Source organism: Scyliorhinus canicula, chromosome 2 (genome assembly GCF_902713615.1).
Source record: "Scyliorhinus canicula chromosome 2, sScyCan1.1, whole genome shotgun sequence".
NCBI lineage: Eukaryota > Metazoa > Chordata > Chondrichthyes > Carcharhiniformes > Scyliorhinidae > Scyliorhinus > Scyliorhinus canicula.
Window position 1 is genome coordinate 135235644 of NC_052147.1, and position 21338 is coordinate 135256981.

The 21338-nt window shown below is 47.0% G+C and overlaps 1 protein-coding gene and 1 pseudogene across 1 annotated transcript in view; one reads left to right on the plus strand and one right to left on the minus strand.

Annotated features, from left to right (window-relative positions):
• The window catches only part of LOC119962476, a 51394-nt pseudogene extending 49807 nt beyond the window's left edge, over positions 1-1587 (plus strand).
• LOC119958521 (receptor tyrosine-protein kinase erbB-4-like) overlaps positions 1-21338 on the minus strand; it is a 1233387-nt gene that overhangs the window by 738203 nt on the left and 473846 nt on the right. The gene's annotated exons all lie outside the window — the stretch shown is intronic.

Genomic DNA, 21338 nt, shown 5'->3' on the forward strand with positions numbered 1-21338 from the left:
GTGCCATGCTTCCCGGCGGTAAAAACAAGGCTTGTGCCAACAGGGCTTGCAAAACCAGCATTTGCATGTTTTAAATGTGATCAGCGGGTTGGACATTTCATGCTCCACCATTCCGTGATGCTCCGCCCCTCCCAGGCAGAGGTCGCACGGGCACAAATTACTTCATTTACAAATGGGGACTGGGTGGCATGGCTGCGGAGGAGGAGCAGAGGGCTAAAAAACAAATTGAAAACTGTTGGGCTTGCTGGAGGGTGTCTGCCGGGTCAGGGGTAGTAGCGGGGGGCAACTTGATGCCTGGTAGGTGGGCTCGGGAACGCTTTGGGGTAGCCTGGCTCAGACCGCCATTGCTGCAGACTGTCATTTAAACACACCCTTTTGGTGCTACTTACAGGCTCCTGGCTGCTCACTCTGCTGAGTGCTGTCTGTGTCCTATGAATGCTCAGAAAGCTTCAGGTCATCTGGGAGCCCACCCAGTCAGCCCCTCTGGACACTTAGTGGGCAGCGAATTGCTCAGGATTCACGCTGGCAAAGTGCTGGCCCATTTGTATGTCCTGAATCTTTTATCGACAAGTGGCCCCAACAGGAAGATGAACCACAAGAAATTCAGTCCCAGCGTCAGCACTTAACATCTCCCAAATGGGATTTGCTGCAGAAATGACAGAGAGCCAGTCCGGTCGAGTCCCTGAGATTTCCAGTGGGTACACCACTGTGGAATTCTTTTCCATCATTTTCAAGACGGGAACGTTTATTGCCCATTTATTTCTCATTCCTAATTTCCCTCGGTTTGATACAATTGAGTATCCTAGGACATTTCAGAGTCAGATGAAAGTCAAGCGTGTTGGTGTAGGATTGGAGTCACATTTAGGCTGACAGGGGGAAAGGCCCAGGGTGTTCCTTCCCTAAAGGGCATGAAAGCAACAATTTTCAAACTGCGGGTCACGATCTGTGGGGAGTCCCGGGTGGGTGTCGGCAGGTTCACGGAGCAAGCAGTCGCAGCGTTCCTGACTGTGGGAGAGTAGCCCAACAGCTGCTGACCGGCTTTTAAGTTGAGAATGTTGGCCGCGGGGGACCGGTTTCCTGCCATGTGAGGATGATTTCCTTGCTCTGGTTTCTGAATTCCGCAGCTCTCCTCTCCAGTCTGTGGTGCTGAATGCCCTCAACAGTGACTCTCATGTGGAGCTGTGCCAATACCGAGACCAGCACTTCCGGGGAAGCCGATGTGAGCAGGAGTAAGTACTGAGATTGGGAATCTGTCATTTTACACTACCAAGGAACAGATCTATGAATTCTTCTCAAAAAGCGGTAACATTAAGCGAATCATCATGGGGTTGGGCAAAATTAAGAAAACCTCCTGCCACTTCTGTTCGGTGGAATGCTGAACCATGCATGAGATTTCTTAATGGAACACGCTTGGATGATTAAATCATCAGATCAGATTGGGATACTGGCTTCAAAGAAGGCAGACAGTCTGGGTGAGGGAAATCGGGTGGTCAGGTATATGCTGAATATCGGTCAAATTATGATGCTGGCAGAGGTGGATTTGGAAAACGTCCCAAAACCAAGTCAGAAATTCTAGATTTCCACTGACTCTACAGTTGAGATAATGAAGCTAAAATCTTCATAGAAATCTGGGATTGGAGAAACAACTGACAGGTTAATGCCTGTAGCTTTGTGCTGTTCATTCTTTCATCGGCCCAATTAACTCTTCTTAACAGTCTCAAAAAAGAAGTGCCCAGTTCCTGAGGCGCATGCATTGTGTCCAATTTTGGTTCCTTTTAAAATTGTAATTTTTGTCACTCCTAATACTGAAAAAAAAGAGAATGCTGGCCGAGCCCGACTTTTCAATGCCAACGATGCAATCTTCCCGCCAGAAGTGGTCGCAGAGAGCAGGTCATATGGTCGGCATGGACACTGACCTCAGGCACCCTCTAAATCCTTGCTTTTGACATGAAATTATGGAGCTGTAAACAAGCGAGGCAACAGGACTGTGAAGAACTGAAGATGGATCGTTTTGTTATAAGGAAGAGAGAACCAGAGACACAAACAGGCCAGCATCTCACAACTGAATCTGCTGGAGAGAGCTGCTCAGGAAATTCCACAGCAGGACAAAATCCAAGCCAGTGTTAGTTCTGTACAGAACCTCAAGGCCTCTGGTAAACAACCAACAAAGACAAAACTGAAGTATAGAAATTATTTCTTGGATAAGGCTTTGTTAATTGTGTCACTGCAACTCAGGATGCAAAGCCCATGTGTGTTATTTGCAGGGAAGTACTGGCAAATGAGAGTTTAAAACTTCAAAGCATGGTGAGTTCCAGGACAAACCTCTTGATTTTTTTTTTTTGAAGGATGCAGTGAGAACTTAAATCATCAGAAGAAGTCCTCAGCAGAAATTTAACATTGAATGACAAAGCACGTGAGGCTCACCTGTCACATTAAAGGTAAGCAGAAGTGGCGTGTTGCAAAGGTCGGCCGGTGTGGGTCGTGAAGGTTGGCCTTTTGGTAAAAGTGGGTCCCGGGGAAAGGAAGTTTGAAAAACACTGCACAAAAAGTTGGCTTCAGGAAATTTTCGTTTAATGCTTGACGTTGAAATTTCTCAAGCATTTTAAGTGGCTGTTTATTCAAACCAAATGAAAAAGGGCATTGTTATAGCATCTACCTGTGACGCCCAAGGCAGTGATGGTTTCACTGATGAACTAATCAGGGGCCTTCGATACTGGTTTCGCAATGAGAATTTCATGTACAGTCGGAACTGGCCAGCACAATGAGTCTCACACATAAATAGAACTTTGCTGGAAATATAATTAACAACACTGAAAGGCCAATTACTATGTGTTCAACATTCACATCACTCATCTGGTTAATGCTGTCAACTGTTTGAATGAAAATGAGCCAATGGCAGTGTTTTGTATATAAAATAAATGCAAGCCATGCATTAATTAACAGAAAACAAAGAGTATGATTTAAAAACTAGTTGACACATTGCATGTTCGGCACAGTTTTTAATTGCGAATCAATATGATCCACTTGGTAAGTTGTTTTTCTTGGCTGCTACAAAAACAAATACTGCATTAAAAATTAATGATTGACAAATGAAGTGATTAGTAAACAATGATGCCATACACTTCTCTGCCCTAAAGGAACACAAGAATAAAATGATGAACTGCTGGCAAGACTGATGGGACAGGAAGATATATGGAGATCTTTGGTCTTTTGCAAAAAGCATTCGGTTTGGGAAATAAAGGCACATGTCATATTAATCTGAGGGACTTTAACATTTCAAGGCTGAAGACTGGTCTCCATCTCTGGCTCTGTCTCTCAAAGTGCTACTCAGCTCAACAAATAGCAGCAAAAGCATCCACCCAACACAACTCTTTGCACACCCAGCAGTGTAACAAACTGCTTGCTGAAACAACACCTTGCACATACATATAATATATAGTCCCTTTAATATAATCAAATATCTCAATGTGTTTGACACAAGCAATTTTAAATCAAATTTGCCACCAAGCTCCATGAGGAGATATTAAGCGTGCTAACCAAAATCTTGGTCTAAAGGTAAGTTTAAGGAGTGTTATAAGAGAGAAAGGCAAGGTGGAGAGATTTAGGGAGGGAATTCAAGAGCTTAGTGCTGAGGCAGTGGATTGGAACTGTATCACTGTTCTTTCATTGCCAGTGGGGTAAAATCCTGGAACTAGCACCGTGGGCGTACCTATACCACACGGACTGTGCAAGAAAATAGCTCACCACCAACATCTCACAGGCAACTAGGGATGGTTGACAAACACTGGTTTCACCAGCATTGTCCGTGTCTCAAGATTGCATAAATAAACCTCCACGGGCGCAAGACTCCGGAAACATTTTGAAGTGTGCTGGCGAGCAGGAATTGTCGCAAGTTTCCCGACGCTCGGCTCAGCAAGGTCGGCAACGGTATTCACTGTTAATTGGTCTACTTAACGAGGCCTCACGGGCTTCCGGCTCCAAATGCCGGCCCACCAACTGATTCACTGGAACCGCATTTGCCAGCCCCCTGCACACAAGATCGAGCAGCACTTAAGCTCCCCTTGCTCAGCCAACCCCATCCAGCTCGCAATAATGCCGCCGAGGAGACCGGCCTCAAGATTCGCTGGCCTGGGGAGGCGCCTGGACGCGGTGGAGGCCAGGAGGGCTGTCCTGTTCCCCCAAGGGTCCCCGAGGGTGAGACATGACGAGGTGGCGGCAGTTGTGTGCTCGGGGAGTGTGACCAGGAGGACTGGCCTGCAGTGTCGGAAGAAGGTCAACGACCTACATCGAGCAACACGAGTGATTAGACACCCACGTCCCACGCCCCCACCCCCAAGGGGGAATCCCCCCCCAGGTGACTCCCAACACTCCCTCCATCCCCCTCCCTCTTCAATCCTCCCTCCACACACCTCCCCCTTCAATCCTTCCTTCCACCCACCCCTTCAACCCCCCCCACCCCCACCCAAGCCCCCCCGGCCCTCCATCCACCGGGCCTCATTCGCTGCACCCCGGACACTTGCTCACAACATCAACCGGACCGGGTGCTGGTCCCATCCCCGTGGCACTCCAGCCATGGATATGTCCCCAGGAGCTGTGTCCCATACCCTGGGTGTTTGGATGCTGCGTGTGTAGTGTTGTGGAACAATGTCCAGGCATCGCGGTCTGATTGGGATGCCAGGCAATGATTCCCACATGCAACATGGCCTGCCAACCCATGGGGATCCAAGGTTGTGTGAAGTGCTCCCTTAACCATGATTGGCAATTCCCTATTAGCAATAGCCTTCAGATGCACAGCCAGAGGCCTCGGTAGCCACTGGGGGTTATGGGCGGTCCATGGGCAGACGGAATCGGACAGGGGCTGCCCCAGAATGGGTTCACATGATCCAGGGGTTGGCATGGTGATGCAGCGAGCGGTTGTCCACCAGTTGTCCATCCCCAGTGCCCCTCCCACCCACCCATGGCGATCCACCCCGGCGGAGGGTTGCCCCCCAGCCAGGGGTTGCCCATCCCCCACCGAGCACAGGGGCAGCAAGCCCAGCACCTCCGGGCTCTTTGCCCACGGAAGCCCTTCCATCAGATTCACGTTTTTAAAAAGGAGCAATAATGGGCGCCAGTGTGAGTACTTGCTGAGGAGGCCGTTGGATATGGTGTGGCTCTCGTTAATTGTATGGAAATAGTGCTTAAGTGGGGATAATTGGTTTCTCGTCACATTACGGCGAGATCCCAATTTTGCCTGTGGGAGTGGGCCAGTTGCATCGTAAAATTTTTGGCACCTGGCGCGGTTCCCGTTTTTGGCCTCTCCAGCTATTTACCGACCCCGTTACACTTGAGCGCAAGTATAACGGGGCTGGATGATCGCGCCCTGCAGCTCCAATGTTCCCCGTGTAAAAGGGTCTTAAAGCTGTGTTAAAGCAAAAAGTCCGACTCAGCACGTGGTGAGTAACTCTCAGAACAGTGCCCTTGCATCAATGTCATTTAACGCAGCGACGAATCATTCATCTACACTACCAGGTCATTTACATATATACAAGTCTCCTGTAATCACTCACTCTCTCTCACACGCACACAAACTAATTCCCAATCACCTGTTCCTACTTAGAGAATGCAGAGTCAGCCTCCTCCTCTCTCACTGTGAGTTACATTTTACTTGCTGGGAAATATAAACCGACAGCCTTTCTATGAAACAAAAGCCATGAATACAAATAATCTTGGAAATATAAACCTTACGGCATACCCAGCATGGGGCTTTTCGACACATTTAACTCCATGACTTATTCCCTTGGATTTGCACGCTGTAATATGATTTCTTTTATCCTTCCTCCTATGTTGTTTAATTTTCTTCCTCCTTTTTCTGTTCTGAGAGGTGCTACTCCTCCTCAATGTCACTCTGCAGTATTCCCCTGGCCTCTGCTTTTCCTAAACATTGGGGCAATGCAGTTCAGGGTAAGTCCCTCTCCCAATTGTCACTCCTCATTCTGAGCTCACCCTGAGTTTACTGCGCTGAATTTCTCCCATATCCTAATCCTCACAATTGTGCAGATGGTTAACTCAATGCAGTAATTCAGGAGACACGGAGATAAAGGTTGAACCAAATTTATTCTAACTCAAAAGTAAAGCTGCACCCGTGACATACAACAATAGTGTCTCAGCCCGGGACTAACAGGAACTCCCAGTCCAGGTCTGGGACGGTGTTGAAAAGGTTCAATAATGAGTCCCAGATGGACGGGCCTCCGCCCATTACCATGGGAATTCATAGTCTATGAGCCCAACAGAGAGAACAATGAGTGATGCCTCGTGGTTCTTGTGAGGGTTATCACGTGCCTCCCTCACCCTCCTGCAAGTCCAGATCCTCGCCCTCGCTCCTCCGCCACTTCGCAAAGGGCCTTGAGTCCATCGGCTGTGGAGTTGGATCTGGGGGAGTAAAGCGGACAGGGGAACGTCGATTCCTGACTGAGCGTCGAAGGGCCACCGATGGGGTCGTACACCAAAGTCGAAGTCTGGCTGCGGTCCATCACCTTAGTCTCCATGTCGGAGCCCGAGCCATCGTCCTCCTGGGGGACGACTGTTGGGTGTACCATGGGTTTAGCCCCCTGCCCGGTGGTAGGTTGCGACGAAACTGAGGGTATAAACAAAGAACAAAAGAACAAAGAAAAGTACAGCACAGGAACAGGCCCTTCGGCCCTCCAAGCCCGTGCCGACCATGCTGCCCGACTAAACTACAATCTTCTACACTTCCTGGGTCCGTATCCCTCTATTCCCATCCTATTCATGTATTTGTCAAGATGCCCCTTAAATGTCACTACCATCCCTACTTCCACCACCTCCTCCGGCAGCGAGTTCCAGGCACCCACTACCCTCTGTGTAAAAAACCTGCCTCGTACATCTCCTTTAAACCTTGCCCCTCGCACCTTAAACCTATGCCCTCTAGTAACTGACCCCTCTACCCTGGGGAAAAGCGTCTGACTATCCACTCTGTCTATGCCCCTCATAATCTTGTAGACCTCTATCAGGTCGCTCCTCTACCTCCGTCGTTCCAGTGAGAACAAACTGAGTTTATTCAACCGCTCCTCATAGCTAATGCCCTCCATACCAGGCAACATCCTGGTTAATCTCTTCTGCACCTTCTCTAAAGCCTCCACATCCTTCTGGTAGTGTGGCGACCAGAATTGAACACTATACTCCAAGTGTGGCCTAACTAAGGTTCTATACAGCTGCAACATGACTTGCCAATTCTTATACTCAATGCCCCGGCCAATGAAGGCAAGCATGCCGTATGCCTTCTTGACTACCTTCTCCACCTGTGTTGCCCCTTTCAGTGACCTGTGGACCTGTACACCTAGATTTCTCTGACTTTCAATACTCTTTAGGGTTCTACCATTCACTGTATATTCCCTACCTGCATTAGACCTTCCAAAATGCATTACCTCACATTTTTCCGTATTAAACTCCATCTACCATTTCTCCGCCCAAGTCTCCAAACGATCTAAATCCTGCTGTATCCTCTGACAGTCTTCATCGCTATCCGCAATTCCATCAACCTTTGTGTCGTCTGCAAACTTACTAATCAGACCAGTTACATTTTCCTCCAAATCATTTATATATACTACGAACAGCAAAGGTCCCCGCACTGATGCCTGTGGAACACCACTAGTCACAGCCCTCCAATTAGAAAAGCTCCCTTCCATTGTTACTCTCTGCCTTCTATGACCGAGCCAGTTCTGTATCCACCTTGCCAGCTCACCCCTGATCCTGTGTGACTTCACCTTTTGTACCAGTATACCATAAAGGACCATGTCAAAGGCCTTACTGAAGTCCATATAGACAACATCCACTGCCCTACCTGCATCAATCATCTTTGTGACCTCTTTGAAAAAGTCTATCAAGTTAATGAGACACGATCTCCCCATCTCAAAACCATGCTGCCTCTCACTAATATGTCCATTTGCTTCCAAATGGGAATATATCCTGTCTCGAAGAATTCTCTCCAGTAATTTCCCTACCACTGACGTAAGGCTCACCTTAGTCCCAGTCTATCCAGTCTCTCTTTTTAACTCTCTTTTTAACCAATGAAACCAAGCATGCTGAATGCCGTCTTCCCACCCTGTCCACCTGTGACTCCACTTTCAAGGAGTTCTGAACCTCTACTCCCAGATCTCTTTGTTCTCTAACTCGCTCCAACTCCCTACCATTAAATGAATATGTCCTGCCCCGATTCAATCGACCAAAATGCATCACTTCACATTTATCTAAATTAAACTCCATCTGCCATTCATTGGCCCAGTGGCCCAATTGATCAAGATCTCATTGCAATCCTAGATAACCTTCTTCACTGTCTACCATGCCTCCTAAATCCTCATCCAAATCATTCATATAAATAACAAATAACAGTGGACCCAGCACTGATCCCTGAGGCACACTGCTGGTCACAAGCCTCCAGTCTGACAAACAACCTTTTACAACCATCCTTTCTCTTCTGTCATCAAGCCAATTTTATATCCAATTGGCTACCTCACCCTGGATACTGTGAGATTTAACCTTTTGCAACAACCTACCATGCGGCACCTTGTCAAAGGCCTTGCTAAAGTCCATATAGACAACACAGCTGCACTGCCCTCATATACCTTCTTGTTTACCCCTTCAAAAAACTCAATCAAATTCGTGAGACATGATTTTCCACTCACAAAGCCATGCTGACTGTCCCTAATCAGTCCTTGCCTCTCTAAATGCCTGTAGATCCTGTCTCTCAGAATACCTAATAACAACTTACCCACCACAGACGTTAGGCTCACCGGTCTGTAGTTCCCAGGCATTTCCCTGCGGCCCTTCTTAAACACAGGCACAACATTTGCTACCCTCCACTCTTCAGGCACCTCACCTGTGGATGTCGATGACTCAAATATCTCTGCTAGGGGACCCACAATTTCCTCCTTTGCCTCCCACAACGTCCTGGGGGACATTTCATCAGGTCCTGGGGATTTATCTACCTTGATGCATAAGACTTCCATATTTCTCTGTAATATGTATACTCCTCAAGACATCACTATTTATTTCCCCGAGTTCCCTAACATCCATGCCTTTCTCAACAGTAAATTCCAATGAGAAATAATCATTTAGGATCTCCCCCCTCTCTTCTGGATCCGTACATAGGTGACCTTGTGGATGTTTAAGAGGCCCTACTCTCTGCCTAGTTACTCTTTTGCCCTTTATGTATTTGTAGAAGCTCTTTGGATTCTTTTTTGCCTTATCTGCCTAAGCAATCTCATGTCCCCTTTTTGCACTCCTGACTTGTCTCTCATCTCTACTCCGACAACCTCTATACTCTTCAATGCATGTCATATGCCTCCTTCTTCTTTTTGACCATGGCCTTAATGTCCCGAATCATCCAGGGTTCTCTATTTCTACCAGCCTTGCCCTTCACTCGAAAAGGAATGTGTTTACACTGAATTTGAAGGACTGTGCAGTGAGGAGGAAGTACTGCCGGTTCCAAGGAACCACATAACCCTCTAATTTAAAATGAAGGCAGCTGCTCCCACCCTATAGGGAGATTTCATCAAGTCAGTGAACTATTTCCCCTCCATGGAGGCCCACGACTCCATATGGATCCCGAACTGCTGTGATAATGTATGTTCTGGATGTGCCCTATGTGAATGCCATTGACTGGAGTCACACTAAACACTGCTGAGCATGTTATGAGAATAATAAAGCTGAAATGACACTGTAGGCCTTTTACAGATTTCTCAACGAGCACTAACTATTGCAGATGAGATTTTCCCATAGTTTGTTATTGTTATACCAGCACAACCTGGATCAAAATGTACGAACGGGTCCAAAACAAAAGCAGAAGTTATACCAGGCATACATCAAGGGCAGGATTCTCCGACCCCCCCTCCCCCCCACCTTACCGGGTCGGGGAATCGGCGGTAGGCGGCGTGAATCCCGCCCCGCCACTCCGATACCGGCTTCTGAATTCACCATTGCCGGTTTTTGGGTGGGGGCGGGGATTGCGCTGCGCCGGTCAGGGGCCGTTGGGAGTGGCCCTCCCCCGGCGATTCTTCCAGCGGCCATCCGTTTTTGGCCAGTCCCGCCGGTGTGGTTTAGACAAGGCCCATACTGGCGGGACCTGGCTTTGATGCGGCTTGCGGAGTCCTCGGGTGGAAGCGGGGGATTTCCAGCCCTGGGAGGGGGCCACTGTGGCCTGGCCTGCGATCGGGGCCCACCAATCTGCGGGTGGGCCTGTGCCATGGGGGCACTCTTTTCCTCTGCGCCGGCCTCTGTAAGGCTCTGCGATGGCCGGCACAGAAACGAAACCCCCTGCGCATGCGTCAGAACACGCTGGCACTCCTGCGCATGCGCCAAATCGTGCCGGCTGGTGGAGGCCACTCTTTGGCGCCAGTTCGGCCCGCCCCGCCGATTGTGGGAGAATCCCGCCCCAAGTTTCCACAATATAATTGTGGCATGGTATAAAATTCATTTTCTCAAAGCTGACCTAGTCCACAAATTTGGCTCTGTTACTGTATCATGAGGATGAAGTGTTTTTGTCAATGGTACCCATTAGTGGTCACTGAGGCAAGGTCTTCAGACTCAACTAGTTTCTTAGGATCTTAGGATCTCAGGCACTAGTTTACAAATTTTATTCTCCCCAATCCCCCCCCCCCCCCCCCCCCACCCCCCGCCGGATCGGAGAATCCCCGGGGTCGTCGTGAATCCCGGCTACCATATTCTCCGGCGCAGTTTTTCGGGCGAGGGCGGGATTCCCGTCACGCCAGTCAGGGGCAGTTGGCAGCAGCCCTCCCGGCAATTCTCCGAGCCATCCGTTTTTGTCCAGTCCCGCCGACGTGGATTACGCATGGTCCCACACGGCGGGACGTGGCAGGTAAGTCAGCTGGGGTGGTCCTCGGGGGGCAGAGGTGGCGGCATAGGGGGATCCGGGGCGTGGCTCATGATTGGGGCCCACCGATCTGCGGGTGGGCCCGTGCCGTGTGGGCACTCCTTCCTTCTGTAAGGGGTTTCTGTAGGGCTCAACCATGGCCGGCGCGGAGAAGAGAATGTGCCAAAATACGCCGGCCGGTCTGAGCATGCGCGAGGTCACGCCGGTTCTTTAGCGCATGCGAAAACTCGCGGCATCCCTTCGCCGCCCTGCTGGAGCAGTGCCAACCCCTCTGCCATCCACCTAGCCCCCGAAAGTGCAGAGAATTCCGCAGTTTCGGGGGCTGTTGACGCCAGATTGGTTGGCGCCGGTGGGGACTTCGTCCCCAGAAGGGAGAATCCTGCTGTATAAGTTTTTATACAGTCGAAAATATTATATTTACTAAAGAAGAACTGTCCAGTTACACCAACAAAATCAATGAGTGTTCAGTGAAAGTTTTTTGCAAGTCATTTTTGTAATTTATAATGATATAACTCAGGGGAGTGGGGTTTATCATAAATGCTCATTTTTGCTGCTGAACTCAACCTTAGCTGCATTGATAAAACTGCACCAGATTACCCCTCTTAAGTACATCAAATAATACTTTTTAATTTAAAATAAACTATTATATGTTCTGGCTGCACTTTCATGGAAGATGTCATGTTTCTGATTGTTCAAACTAATTTTAGTGGGCATTTAAACTCTGACCTAACCAGCACAATTTCAAGCACAATTTGCACTCAATTTCCTGTGTGCATTTAAACAGAAACTCTACGTGCCACATGTTTTGTTTCCCTTTTTGTATGATATAAGATTGCACAACATACATCACTGAAGTGGAATTTTGTAAAAATCTCACAGCTCAATTGAGTTGTCAAAGGTAAAGGCGGAATAGCTCTTTACGAAACCAGTTTGAATCTGACTGGAAAATCCAGAAGTTCCAAATCTCAAAGGAATTGTAGTCATAGCCTAGAATCATACAGTGCAGAAGGAGACCACTTGGCCCATCAAATCTGCACTGACTCTCTGAAAGAGCACTGCACTCAAAGCCCACTTACCCACCCTATCCCAACAACCCCTTAACCTAACCTACACATTCCTGGACACTAAGGGTAATTTTAGCTTGGCCAATCCACCTAACCTGCACATCTTTGGACTGTGGGAGTAAATCGAAGCACCCTGAGGAAACCCATGGAGACACGGGGAGGAAGTACAAACTCCACACAGTCACCCAAGGCCTGAATTGAACCCAGGTCCCTGGCGCTGTGAGGCAGCAGTGCTAACCACTGTGTCACCTGTCGCAGGTGGAAAGACAGGTATAATTCTAGGGTACTCTTGACTCACTTCCTTGTGGGTGTGAACCCATTGCATATAAACAGCAATCCCACTTTGAGAAGCAGGTGGCTTACGTAGTGAATGGGAAAATGCAGCAGTTCAGGTGGTAAGATTTGTGTTGAAATATGTAGCTGTGGCAAAGGAAACAGGACACTATTCAACGTCCAACCGTAACAGGAATTGCTGAAAAAACACAGCAGGTCTGACAGCATTTGTGGAGAGAGCAACAGCATTAACGTTTCAAGTCCAGACATGACTGTTTTTCAGAAGAAGGTCCTATTGGACTCAAAATGTTATCTCTGTTCCTTTCCCCACCTGCTGGGATTTTCCAGCACTTTCTGTTTTTATTTCAGATCTCCAGAATCTGCAGTGTTTTGGTTTTATCCAAGTATCTGGCCCAGCAGTATTTGATGCCGATGCTGGCAAGGTAAATTATGTCCCTACTGAAGCGAGAACAAGGGGCGGAAGCTCCCTGAAAATCATGTGTCTGATTTTATCGCCCATTCCATATTACAATACACCTGCCATCCTTTTTTATTGGGCCTTTTAAATGGGTGGCCTTTTAAATGGGTGGCCTTGGCAACCAACTGCTTAGGCAGGAGACTCAATTTTAAGATTCAAATTGGGGATCGTATGCCAATTGTCGAACCCCAAAACAATTTTGAAGTACTTTTTTTTCAATAAATTTAGAGTACCCAATTCTTTTTTTCCAATTAAGGGGCAGTTTAGCATGACCATTCCACCTATCCTGCACATCTTTGGGTTGTGGGGGCGAAACCCAGGCAAACATAGGGAGAATGTGTAAACTCCACACGGACAGTGACCCAGAGCCGGGATCGAACCTGGGACCTCAGTGCCGTGAGACAGCAGTGCTAACCACTGTGCCTGTTGCCCAACAATTTTGAAGTACTAAGCAATGTGACCATATGCTGCTCAGACAAGCAGTAAAGTCCTAGAGCTGGATTCACCGCATTTGGGACTGTGACCCTACGCCATTGTAAAAACTGTAGTCTTTTGCGACAGAAAAACAGGCGTGAAAGGGCCACATATTCATAGCCTCGCAGGGGGCGAGCAGGGACCTGGAGTGAAATTAGCAGCTTTTGCTGCAGTTACAGACCCCCACACCTCCGGGTCGGAGGCCGCACATGCGTATGGCAGCAGCCTCCAGCAGCCATGTCGTGCTCCATGGCGGACTCAGACCGCGGAGCTAGACCCTTCAAGTAGTGTCACCAAACGGCCGCGCACACGTCCCTGACTGCCCACCCAAAATCTGTCCGGTGCCGTATAAGGCCTCACTGCCTTCCGATCGGCCTGTCCCCGACCATGGCAGCCGCGAACTAAGTCTGAAGCCGCCACGCTAGTATCCTGACTGGCAGGACCACGTTAGATCCACGCCATCAGGACTTTAGCTGGTCGGGGGCGGAGAATGGCGGGGAGGGCCTCCAGCAATGTCCGCAATGCCGCAGGTAGGCGGCCCAGAGAAGTGTGCCAAAATTGATTCACTGCCCCGGTGCCGGTCACGATTACGGAATTGGGGTGCAGAAAATCCAGCCCCTGTTCTCAGGTGCACCAGAATTCAAATTTAAAATATCATTAACATTTTCTTAAATCACACATGTGAAGACACAAAAAATATGTCCATACTTTCTTGCAGAGTACAATTAATTTTAATTGATTCATTAATCTATATCAATAGCAAATAAAAATCTTACATCTGCGCATCATTTGCATTCTGTTTTGTCTCAATTTTGGCATGTTTTGTGTCAACTCAAAATGGTTTATGTAAAATAATAATTGCCATTTATTGCCACAGTAACTGAAATTTGTAAAGCCAGAAATAAGAATTTAATTAAAAAATATATTTTTAAAAGAAATTTAGAGCACCCAATTATTTGTTTTCCCAATTAAGGGGCAATTTAGCGTGGCCAATCCACCTAACCTGCACATCTTTGGGTTGTGGGGTGAAACCCACGCAAACACGGGGAAAATGTGCAAACTCCACACGGACAGTGACCCAAGGTCGGGTCCTCAGTGCCATAGACAGCAGTGATAACCACTGTGCCACCATGAGGCCCTGAATTTTACTCAAATTAATGGTAATAAAATGCATTTCATAATAACATTTATTTTTCCACTGAGTGGTTGGCACTGCTGCCTCAAAGCACCAGGGACCCTGCTTCAGACACTTTCAAAACATGTCTGTGAGGAGTTTGCGCTTTCTCCGTGTCTGCGTGCGTTTCCTCCGAGTGCTCCGGTTTCCTCCTACAATCCAAAGATGTGCTGCACATCTGCACATTAGGTGGATCGGCCATGCTAAATGCCCCTTAGTGTCCTGGGATGTGCAGGTTAGGATACGGGGATAGGACGGAGAGGATGGTGGAATTGACCTGGATATTGTGTCCTTTCAAAGGGTGGGTGCAGACTCGATAGGCCGAATGGCCTCCTTCTGCACTGTAGGGATTCTATGATTCTATGTACAAATTTTATGTATTTTAATGTCTTCATTAACATTTTTGAGTTGAAGGCCTCAGCCACCGCTGAAAGCCTGAATATTATTTGCCTAGAGGTGTGATGACGTAAACTAAATTTGGATTGTGTAATTTCAGCAAGTGGGGGTAAACGGTATGTTCCCACCCGCCATGGGAATCGTAACTGGCAGGACAGAAAATTTGACGAACCATTCAAAGGTCCGTTGACCTCGAGTGGGAAATTTCGATCTGGAAAGTCTCACCTCAATCCTAACATGTATCAATAACTTTAGCTATACTGAGCTTTCTTTTTTAGCTCTGAACAGTACCTGTTCAAACTTAATTAAAGAATAGCCATCAGTGATATTTTAAAAGGTTACTGGGGTAAAATTCAAACAAACTATTTTGTTTTAAAGAGAAGATACTTTCACGTGAAGACAAGTGACAGTTTTCTGGTTATGCATATTTCGAAGTTTTCCTTTGTGCTTTATTACCAGCTACTTTTTTCGTGTTCACTTCAATGCAAAACGCTCTGCGTTGCCTTTAGTTATCTGTCAAAGGCCTTTGACTCCATCAATTGCAAGGCCCTTTGGGAAGTCCCCCCAGAGACTTGGATGTCCAACAAAATGTCTTATTATCCTATGACTCTGCATGACGGTCTGACAGCAACTCTCCTTTGCAATGGATTGGAGGCTGAGACAGCTCATTTCAAAATAGCCATCAAGCAGGGTTGCATGATTGCATCAACACTCTTTCCTATCTACTTCAGTCTGGTCATGGAAATCATTTGTGACCAATTTCCACATGGGGTCAAGATTGAGTATCGATGGGAAGCTTTTCAACTTCAACAGGCAGAGACCCAGGACATAAGGTGAGCCTCCAACATAACCATGACTATACCGGCTCCCAGTTGAGTCACCCTCTCAATTATTTACCATTCATTACAGCCAGGTGCTCCTCTCAAGTGAGGAGGCCTATATTAGCACTCCAGCTTCGAGAGCCCACATGCTACCCTTAATTGGACAGGGAACCTGACTCCACGGTAAAAATTATAATATTCCCCCCCCCCCCCCCCCCCCCCCACCCCCCACCCCCCACAAGGAACCATCTTGGCTGCTGCTTCCTACCCCAAAGTGAAAATTCAACCTGAGAGACAGATACAGAAAGAAAGAATGATGCAAAGAGAGTGAAAGACAATAGGACAAATTCTGTCACACTCTAATTTGATCTTCACTTTACAAAGTTACATTTTGACAGCAAAACATAAGCTTAATGGAAGGAAATGGATAGGAAGATAGGGTAGGAAGGAAAGGGGAAGAGAAGGTAAGAAGCTGGTCAGGTGAAAGGGTTCCTCATCACCTGTCCTAGACAGGAAAGAATGGAAATCGGAAAATGGGTAGAGGTTTAAGAGTGATATGAGTGACAGCAGAGAGAGAGTGGAGCGGAGGATAAAAAGGCAGGGAGCTGGGAAAGCAGATAAAAGGGGCAGAAGTAACGATATAGGGTCCTGACAATATTCCGGCAATAGTACTGTGTTCCAGAACTTGCCGCACCCTGAGCCAAGCTGTTCCAATACAGCTACAATAACGGCATCTACTCGGCAATGTGGAAAATTGCCCAGGGGTGTCCTTTACACAAAAAACAGGTTAAATATAATGCAGCCAATTGCTGCCCTATCAGTATACTCTCCATCATCAGCAAACTGATGGAAGGAGTCATCAACCATGCTATCAAGCGGCACTTACTCAGCAATAACCTGCTAACGGACGTTCAGTTTGGGTTCCTCCAGGGTCACACGGCCCTTGACCTCATTACAGCCTTGGTTCAAACATGGACAAAATAGCTGAATTCCAGCGGTGAGGTGAGAGGGACTGCCCTTGATATCAAGGCAGCTTTTCACCGAGTGTGGCATCAAGGATCCCTAGCTAAACTGGAGTTAATGGGAATCAGGGGGGAAACTTTCTGCTGGTTGCAGACAGACCTGGCACAAAGGAAGATGGTTGTGGTGGTTGGAGGCCAATCATTTCCGCTCCAGGGCATCTTTGCAGGAGTTCCTCAGGGTAATTTCTTAGGCCCAACTATCTTCAGCTGCTTCATCAATGACCTCCCATCATAAGGTTAGAAGTGGGGATGTTTGCAGATGACTGCACAATGTTCAGCACCATTTGAGACTCCTCAGATAATGAAGCAGTGCATGTCCAAATGCAGCAAGACCTGAACAATATCCAAGCTTGGGCTGACAAGTGGCAAGTTACATTCGCGCCACAGAAGTGCCAGGCAGTGACCACAAAAAGATCTAACCAAGACCCCATTCACATTCAATGGCATTACCATTGCTGAATTCCCCACAATCAGCAACAATAGCAGACAGTTTACTGCCTGATAGCCATTTAATCCCAATGGGGTTTCAAAAAATATCCCCGCAGAGTTGTCCTCATTCTGCCGGTTGATGGACAGGGCCATCAGTGTGGCCATTCAATTAAATCCTGAAAGTGATCAAGATGTGGAGAGAGTTGAAAATAAGGATGAGGGAATGAGGATTTACACCCGAGATGAAATATAAGAGACTTACATCAGATTATCCAGTTGCCTGGATGAGTGCAGCTCCAAAAACACTCAAGACAACATCCAGGACAAAGCAGCCCGCTTGATTACTACCCCTTGCACAAACATTCAAACCTTCCACCACCGACGGACAGTAGCAGCCATGTGTACCATGTACAAGATGCACTGCAGGAACTCGCCAAGGTTCCTTAGGCAGTACGCTCCAAACCCAAGACCACTACCGTCTAATAGGACACGAGCAGCAGATACCTGGGAACCCCACCACCTGGATGTTCCCCTCCAAGTCACTCACCACCCTGGCTTGGAGATATATCGTCGTTCCATCACTGTCGCAAGGTAAAAATCCTGGAACTCCCTCCCTAACAGCACTGTGAGTGATACTGCACCTCAGAGACTGCATATCGATTCAAGACGGGAACTCACCACCAGCTTCTGACTGCCACTTCGGTATGGGCAATAAATGCTGGCCTAACCAGTGATGCCCACATGACCCTCAAACTTATTCCGCTATTCAATGAGATTATGGCTGATTTGTGTCTGAACTCCAGATACCTGCCTTTGGCCCATATCCCTTAATTCCTTTGCATAACAAAAAATTATTTATCTCATTTTAGAAATTGACAACTGATCTAGCATTGATTGCCATTTGGTATGAGAGTTCCAAATCTCTACCGCACTTTTTGTGTTGAAGTGCTTCCTAACATTTCACCTGAATGGGCTGGCTCTAATTTTTAGACTATGCCCCCTGGCTCCGGAAACTCCACCCAGTGGAAACAGTTCACCTTTTCCTACCCCGTCTTTTCCTGTTAATATCTTGAAAACTCAGATCACCCCTTCACCTTCTAAACTCTAGAGAAAGCAGACCTAATTTGTATAATCGCTCCTCATAACTTAACCCCTCAAATCCAGGTATCATTTTTGTAAACCTATATTTCACTCCTTTCAAGACCAAAATATATTTCCTAAGGTGTGGTGGACAGAACTGCTCACAGTACTCCCAGTGAGATCTAACCAGGGTTTTGTAAAGCTGCAGCATAACTTCTGCATCCGTTTACTCCAATCCTCTAGATATAAAGGCTGGCATTCTATGAGTCCTTTTGATTACTTTCTGCACTGTTTGGCCATTTTAAAGATCCCCAACCTGAACATCCAGGTCTCTTTGGACATCGACTGAATTTAACATCATACAATCTGGAAAGTACCCCGATCTTATCCTGTGGCAATTTCACTTCCATCCGCACCATAGATTCGATAATACAGATGGAAGTGAAATTCCCACAGGGAGGAAGGGAGACTTTTCCTCACCGTTCAAGCGTGTGTCCTGTGAGCATATTTCAAAGGACTGAAAAGATGGGGAAATACGTTATCAGCCTAACCCCGCTCAGTTTCATTTTCACATGGCAAAATCAGAAGTGACAAAATATAAAGGCCCCAAGCCTCCTTAAAATGTGAATCTTGATGTAATGTCTATTAAGTTCCAAATAGCCAAGATGAACTATTTCATCTTTTGCTAGCTTAACGAGAGAATATTTCATTGTGCAAATAATATCAGCATGTTACACTTCCCCAGTAACTTTCTACTTTCTTCATGAGTATTTATGCTCCTGTCCAATCTTTGGTTGCCCAAAACAACCACTCTATACCCAAACAGCATGCTGCCCCTTGTTCTTGGCAAGGCTATATTTATTGCTCTTCTATCAAAGCTGAATCTGTGGAGCAGAACCTCTGAACTGCACAGTTTGGGGGCATTTAACTTGCCCTACAGCAGTCCAGGATGTGTTTTCCACAGTTGCTAAGCTGTGTTAATGTTTGTGTGAAACTAATCTGCATAGGAAGATAATACAGAGGCAGCACAATGGCGCAGTGGTTAGCACTGCTGCCTCACGGCACCGAGGTCCCAGGTTCGATCCCAGGCCCAGGTCACTGATGGTGTTGAGTTTGCACATTCTCCCTGTGTTTGCGTGGGTCTCACCCCCACAACCCAAAGATGTGCAAGATAGATGGATTGGCCATGCTAAATTGCCTCTTATTTGGGAAAAAAATAATTGGATACTCTAAATTTTTTTAAAGATTTTTAAAAAGGAAGATAATACAGATTCTTGAAACTTCAGGTGTAAAGCTCCATCCATATATTTTTGGAGAATTCATGTTATTTGAATTGAAATGACCTTTCCTGGCACATGAGCACATCATTCGGACAAGTTTTGCCTGTCTTTTCAGCACTTTTGCAGTGATATTAACTTTTGCATCGTGCTGCTGATTGAGTTGCTTCAACCAGCCAGCTGCCACAAATCAGATTAGCCTGAGGCAGCAATAGGACTTCCTCCTATGTTGTTTCTGATCTATGTGTTAACTTTCCTTTAGGATAAGGTAATTAATAGAGAGACACAGCCAATTCTAGGTATCGATTTGGGGGAAAATAGTACAGAGTGAAAGTGTTGCTTATGACACTCACAAAAGATTTTTTTAAGAAACTTGTCAAATTCACATTCTTCAAAACTCAACTAGTCCACTCTTTGTTCTTGTGTGAAGTTAGCTTGTCACTAATTACTGTGAGCCTACACTACAATTATAGCCCTGATCAGCTCTTATAATTACTGGCTTGACACTTCTTTTTCCCTTGCTTCTGTCTGTAACCATTATGCTGTCATTATGAAAGGACATTATCATTAAAATACACAATAATCATTTTCTCAGCAATGCAATTATCCCAGGGTTTTACAGTATTACGTGAAATACTCAGGGACAACACTATTATTCCTTTAATGGAATTGGCGTTCACTGAGATCATCCTTGGATTTTCTGTTTCATGGGGGCCCATGTACAATGAGATTGTGATTGTCATGGAGCAATGTCAACGTATGATTGAATGCTAATGATAAACAGTTTGGACATGCTGAGGGATACAGTAACACCAAAGGGAGTGAGTTGCAAGCCTAATATTGATGTGTTAATATTATCATCAAATTAATTAATTGTGTACTAATTAACAAAAGGCCTATTACACTCAGACCATTCTTATAATTGGAGCTTAATTTACATCTTGAGGTTATGTGCCACAAACAGGAACAGGATTTGCCCACTCAGCTCCTCGAGCCTGTCCCACTATTCAATTGGATCAGGCTGATCTGCGTCTCAACTACTGGCGCGATCTACTAGCCTGTTGATGCCAGGAGAACCCTCTTCTGGATCTACCTGACTCGCCACGCCTTGCAAGATCTAATGCAATCTCGCGACACATTGCAATCTGAATCTTGCCTATTTTGGGCGGGATCAGTATTTGGCAAATCTGCATATTAGACTGAGACAGCTAGTCTCACTCTAATCTGCTCTCCCTTGATCTATCCGAGGCATTGGGATATGACCACTTTGCCTTGGAGACTTTAAGGGATATGACCCCTTCGCCTCGGAGACCTGAGGTGAGTGCCGTTTAGTGCTGGCCTCCGCAAACGGGGACCTGACAGAGTGGCAGTTGGGGTCTCCCAGGAGATTAGAGGCCCCTTCTGGGCAGAGTGGCACCCTGGCACTGCTGGTGCTACCTTAACAGTGATAGCCTGGAGCTTCACATGGGCACCTTGGCAGTGCCAGCCTGGAGTTGCCAAGGTGCCCCTGTGGAGCTGGCAGGGGCAGTGCCAGGCTGGCAATTTTCCAATGCCATGGATCCTGCCTGAGGGTGCCATGCCCATGAGGTGGGTTGGAGGGAGCCAGAGGACCCCCTTATAGGTGGGTTGGGGCTTTAGAGGGGTTGGGGAATCGACATTTAAAAATGGCATCCCTATCTCTTCCTGCACTGAGGAGTCCGGTGAGTGGAGCGCCTTAGTGCAGGAAACGGGACTAAGTGCAGCCTTGGTGGGACGTTCCCTTCTGTGGCTCCGGATTGCAACAAAGTCCCAATAGACAGCCTGGTGTTCCTTGGCATTGCAAGCAGCGGGAAACAACTGGCTAAATGCGCTTGTCACGGGACTCAATTTGATTAAATCGAGCCCTACATTTACACCGCTTGGCTCTATAATTGTTAATGCCTTGCTGAATAAAAATATACCAATCTCAAGTTTGAAATTTTT